The sequence below is a fragment of the Triticum urartu genome, chromosome 1A (genome assembly GCF_056163025.1).
Source record: "Triticum urartu cultivar PI428250 chromosome 1A, HENAU_Tu73, whole genome shotgun sequence".
Taxonomy (NCBI): Eukaryota; Viridiplantae; Streptophyta; class Magnoliopsida; order Poales; family Poaceae; genus Triticum; species Triticum urartu.
The window spans coordinates 433,655,983-433,662,333 of NC_141873.1; the positions used below are offsets into that span (position 1 = coordinate 433,655,983).

At 43.6% G+C, this 6,351-nt stretch overlaps 1 long non-coding RNA gene across 2 annotated transcripts; it reads left to right on the top strand.

The window, feature by feature from the left end:
• The first annotated feature begins 1,927 nt into the window (after positions 1–1,927).
• LOC125516091 (uncharacterized) lies at positions 1,928–6,002 on the top strand. Of its 2 annotated transcripts, none has more exons than XR_015603534.1 (2): positions 1,928–5,328; positions 5,460–6,002. It is a non-coding gene; the product is annotated as an uncharacterized LOC125516091 (long non-coding RNA). The 2 variants fall into 2 exon arrangements; XR_007287233.2 differs by having other exon boundaries at positions 5,657–6,002.
• The last annotated feature ends 349 nt before the right edge of the window (positions 6,003–6,351 follow it).

Below are 6,351 nucleotides of genomic sequence, written 5' to 3' on the forward strand. Positions count from 1 at the left end.
AGATTCCTCCTTGTCAAGGACAAGGTTAAAGATTGCCGCGACGAGGACGCGATATCAGCGTTTCGCAACAATTGCACGAATGAAGGAATCCTCAACGCCATTAATCACCGCTGCATAGTACACTTCACTGACCTGGCAACTATCGTACAGAAGTACGACGCAATGGAAAGCGCCTGGAGGGATCAGACAGCTTGTTGGGAGCCATCGGTCCCAACTCAACCACTGGTCCAGGCAAAAAGGGCGCATCCCCGTGACGCTCCCAGTACAATAGCCAAGAAATACAAACCCATTACGCGGCGCGGAACCATTCTGGAGGGATGGCTCGATGGCCCATGCAAAATACACACAACACCGAATACCATACCAACCCACAGCCTTAGAGAGCATGTTGGATACTCCGGCAGGTAGCCAAAAGCGGCGAGGACATCCTTACCAAAAAAACCCAGAGCAACACCCTCCAGAAGACGACGACCCCAGAGTGCTGACGGTCTTTGAGACATTCGCTTCAAATAATAAGCACAAAGGGCACTTCGCGGCCTCGCCGAAGTCTGTCAAATGTCCACAGTAAACCCTTGGAACGACACGGCTATAACCTTTAGTGACGGCGATGAACCAAAATACAGGACAGTCCGAGCACCAGCCGCCTTAGTCCTCAGTCCCATCATGGATGGCTTTCGACTCACCAAGGTCCTCCTGGACGGTGGCAGCGGACTAAACCTCATCTATGAGGATACACTCCACAAAATGAAAATAGACAGGAGCCCCATCAAGCAAAGCAGCATGACCTTCCGAGAAATCATTCCCAGCTAGGAGGCGCGTGTGCTGGAAAAATCACACTTGACGTGGTATTCGGCACGCCGAAGAATTATCGGTCTGAAGAAATCACCTTCTAAGTGGCTCCTTTTAGCAGCGGATACCACGCCCTGTTGGGGCGGATGCTTTTACACGCTTCCAAGCTATACCTCATTACGGGTATATGAAGCTCAAAATTCCCGGACCAAACGACGTAACCACTCTTGTCAGTGATCCGGACATAGCACTCCGTGCCGAAAACAAAACCGCATCCTTGGCCCTTGAGGCATTATCTGAAGCCCTCGCGGCCAAAGAATTAACCACACTACACTCCACGATGGATAGGGACGATGTGATCTTAGACAAACGACCCAAATCCACCTCCTTCAAACCGGCAGAAGAAATAGTCAAATTCTAGGTCCACCCAACGGACCCCAAGAAGACAACATCTATTGGAGCACAACTAGACCCAACGGTCGACGCCGCACTAAGGGATTTCCTTCGCGAAAACTGGGATATATTCGCCTGGCACCCTTTTGACATGTCGGGAATCCCACGTGAGTTGGCCGAACATAGCCTTAATATCTTAAAAGGATACAAACCAATCAAACAAGCACTGCGGCGCTTTTCTAAGCCCAAACGCCAAGCTATGGGGGAGGAGCTGGCCAAGCTAATTTAGGCCGGATTCATCAGAGAAATAAAACATTCGGACTGGCTGGCAAACCTGGTGATGGTACCAAAGAAGGACAAATCCTGGCGGTTCACTAGTAGAAAAAGGGTCAAATGTGAGACACATTAGTCCCAGTTTGTAACAGAACCGGCACTAATGTGTTCATTAGTGCGGTTCCAACGGCTAGGCGGGGGAGATCTTTAGTACCGCACTACACCACAACACTCGATTCGGGGCAATTAACTGCCGGGTGAAATACTGGTATAAGGGCAAATCTTCTGCCGGGAACCTTATAACTGCCGAAAGAAGTATGAAAGGGCAGCAAAACTGCCAGCAGAACTTGAGTAAAGAGGGCACACAAACTGCCGGAAATGACGCACGCATGTCAGGTCAGTGTATCTGCCGGGAGAACCAAGGCACGGCCCGTTAACTGCCGGTGACTGTGTGGCACGAGACATTGGGCCCAAACACGCACTAGTGCAGGAGATACCGAAAGTTTTGGCTCCAAAGAAAAATAAAAGCCGGCCCGAGCAGTTCTTCCCCAAATCGACCCTCTTCAACTTTACCACCACCCCTTCCAAACCCTAGATCTGGGCAGTCGGTTCTTCCCCTTCCCCGTGCGCCGCCACCCCTACATATCTTCCTCTTCCTCTCCGATCCACACACTCCCTGCTATGGCCCCACCTGGCCACCTCGCTGGTCTGCCTTTGGATGGAACCGTCCCGGCCTAGTCATTGTCAGATCTGGCCGCACCGGTCGTCTGTGCTGCTGGATATGGCCGCTCCGGGACTCATGACCACCACCCCGAGTGTGCACCTCTCCACCACCACTTCCCCATCGTCTTCACCTCCGCCTCGCCCAGATGCAGAGTATTCGTGTGTCTCCCGAGGAGCCCGAGAGGAGCCCGACCCCGGCGGCCTCTCCATGGACTCCCTCCACCATAGCTAAGGCAGCGCCACTGCGTCCAGAACACGGTTCAACCTCCAGAACGCTTGTGGCAAGCACTATATCATGAGTTCGAGTAGGTCGACCGCGAGCTGCATCGACATCGACCGATTCTCTTCTTCTTTGGGGGCCTGCACCATCCGCGCCGGCTGTGGAGGACGCATGACGCGATGCTGATAGGGCTGCAACATGATGGGCAGCGGTTCTACGTCCCCTCTCCGAGCAGTTCTTTCATGGTACTAGTTCCTCGGAGCCATCACTATATATCTTGTATATCTTAATTACGTCCTATTTACAACTAGGTATTTGGCTTGCAAGAGGCGCCGTATACTCATACTTGTTGGGTAAAGCAGTGGAAGCATATCGATACTCACTGACAAACTTAATTAGCAAAGTGATTTTTTTTCAAAATTCAGAACTGATACAATTTATTCTAGATGCTTTTACATGTCCTGGAACTGAGCATTTGCAGGCCTTGTTATTTTGAAGCCTAGTCTTTTGTTATTGGGCTGTTCATGAAACATAGTTGTTGGTCTGCCCTGCCATAGAACCATTTATGAAGAGCATAGGTGCTGCCTTCCTTTGTTTCCTATGCATAGTCCAATACCTATTTTTCAGTTGTAGAAAGTGGTTGACGTGGCATTAGTGATTAGTATTATGTACACAACAGGAATCTTGTCATAGATACATACTGAAAGTCGAAAATGATGCTAGTAGAAATAGGTGTTCTGTTAGTTTTTTGGGGGAAAGGAAGCATATCATGTTTACAAATTGTTTGACCTTGCATTTTATTGCTTACTATTTACTATAAATCAAGAATTGTACTTGGAAGTGTCAAAATCTGTCATTATAATCAGCCGTAGTAATATTGCTATAGATATATACACACTGAAAGTCTGAAAGATTTCTAGTAAAAGTACATGTCGGCTGCCATATCCTTTCCTGTGTCCTGTTCATTTTTTTTATCTTCTCTTGGTTTGATGCTATTAATTTTGTTACATAGTTCATAGATGTTGCTGGTTTGTACTTCAAAAATATTTGAAGTTAGTTTTTCTCTCTGGTTCAAAAAGTTTTATATCAAGCTTCTAAGTTTTGTCACAAGGATGAGATTGTTGAATGCTACAAAACTTCATACCCTTGCTGTCATAATTCTATAAACTAAACCATTCTAAACTAAGCCAACCAGATCATATCCTTAATTAACGGGTTTGTAGGTTAAGATCCACTCGGAACTATTTGGGTTATCTAACTTCTTGGCATGTTAATTGGTTCTAGAGTCTCCCTTTTCCTTTCTTTTACAATTGTCATGATTTTAAATTGCCTTAGACAATCTGTTTTGGCTGGTTTGATTTATTAGATAACTACAATGTGTGATGAATTCTTCAATTGATTAGGAAAGCTAGATGTGTAAAACTTTGTTTATGGAGCTTGCACATTAGCATATCCATTTCACTAATTGAAGAATAAAAGACTCATGTTCGTGATGCTTGACCTGGGGATCCCGTGGAATTCTTTTCTGTAACATGGTTCTCATCTCTGAACATCCACCCATGTTGTTTTCATGTTAAGATATTATAAAGTAAAATACAGTAATTGACATATGTTTCATTAGCTTTTTATACTAATGTTTTACTTCTACGAACTAAATTCTTGGAAATCACATTGATCTCTTTTAACTAATTCAGTAGTTGAGAAACTGTATTAAGTTGATTGCTCAAGTGATAAATTTTGCAATACATAAAAGCACATATGTGAACAAAAATATGCATGATTTACCACAGATATTATAATCCCATTCCATTGTGGTAGTGTCGGGGTCTACTTTTGCAGTCTGGGTCTTTGAATAGAGCAAAAGTGCTTGATCTAAACAATCTTATATTAGTTTACAGAGGGAGTACATGTTAACGGGATACTAGAGCAATTTTTGTTATTAGAACTGGTTTACAAATTAGCGGTGGTGTCATTTTTCATTTCTGTTGGGCGGGGAACTTCCATGTTAGGATTTATTTACATTAGCTTATAGCTAGCCTGGCTAAACTGTGGACATATAGACATGTGTGACGCCATGGAATCCTGGACCCAGCCGATAGGTCTTTCTTGGTTTCCAAGTCTAGTTGGGTTGAATCAGAATCTGTTTAGATCTTTCCTAGTTTTTGTTGGTTCATATCTTTCCTAAACTACCTCCAAACTGTGCCATAAAGCTAGGCAGGGTGTAATCAGCTGTGAAAGAATATACAGAGAAAGGGAGGAGGGTTACCTCGAGAACAGATCTATCACCCAAGGGATCATGGCGCCCAAGCCTAAACTCTCTCGCCCTTGCCTTCCTGACATCCAAGATCATCCCCTCCATAACCTAGGGTCGTGACAACATGTTACAATTGTAAGATGCAAGAATGTCCACATTTCTCCTTGTTTTTATTTACATAGTTTATATCTACAGTACCCTTCCCATTGGATGTCCCTGTATAGGAAAATGTATAGGACAAGGAATTGAGATAATTTTGCTCTCTGCAATGTAATTTTGATTTATATTTTGCTAGTACCTTTGAACATTTGATATTGTTGGTACTTTGAGTAATCTTTAACATGCATCCAAGGACAGGCAATTGAAGGTATGGACTACAACAGTACAGACTGTTATATATCTGGAATGTGAAATTTTGGGGTGGTACTGATTATAGAATGACAGACGGTTATATAAGAGAGAAGGTTTATGTTCTAATTCATTTCCGCAACACAAGTGCTTCAATTATCTTTTCACTTTCATTCGTACAAGTTTAAAAATTTCAGCCCTCAAAGCTGTTCTTATATGACTAATATTTAGTTTTAGATTCCTAGGTTTGCCATGACAGACAAGATATGGTGGCAAGGCCTTGCTCGTTCTAGAGGACATGGGATACATACAGGAAGCAGCTGAAATTGTAAGCAATTTACTTCAGTAGTTTGATGCAGTAGTAACTTATCACTGGTGTGAATGTTGCAAGGTTACATGATGGGGTTGTTTCCCATACTTGTTCCATAAAAAAACTGATATTACTGCATTGTGCCTCAGTTTTAGATTCGTCGCATTCACATGATGCGCAAACCAAGATTGAAGTAGGAACAGTGAATAGTTCTTTTTGACATGATGTTGAAGACATGGTTGCTATCGGCAAGTGATATACTTCCACTATCATGTGGGGTGTGGTTGAGCTGCGATCTTCAAAGCATTGCAAGTTTGGTGACTCTTTGAATGATGTTGTTTCACAGGATGTTGGCAAGTCTGGTATTTAGAAGACATCTCATGAAGTCACTCAACAAACGTTTGCGAACAAGCAATTTGTCTTCCTGGACATGGCTTCAGCTCTACATCAAAGCTCAAACCATTTGTTTAGCTTAGTTTGATAAAAAATAAAATCTTATTGTCTTGTGTAAATTCTATTTATTGATGTAGCTAGATGCTACTGAAAACATGTATGTCTTTTGCTAGTTCTGATGTTACTGAACGCATGTATGTCTTGTGTAAATTCTGTTTATCGATGCAGCTGGATGCTGCTGAACGCATGTATGAATGTTGAAGTACTAATATATATGAAGTCATTATGTGTTGGAGATCTGCTATTGAATCTTGAGTGAATTCTTGTATGAATAGAAATTATAAGAAGTATATATGCTACCCGGATCAGAAAAACTGCCAGGGTAAGTAAAAGTCAAGGACAGACCGTCTGCCTAGAATTATTTTAACTGCCGGCAATTGGATTACCGGCATAAACATGTATCTGCCGGGAGAACGGGGCTTCAAGGCAGTTGAATTGCCAGGAGATCTGTTTCTGCCGGGAAATATGATCCCCGGCAGCCGTTCTTGTGGCAGTTCTATCTGCCGGGAGAAACTCTGTCCTGGCAGTTTTTCTGCCCTCTTAAGGGTCCTCTCCTGGCAGATTACATGCCATTGCATCCGTGTTGTG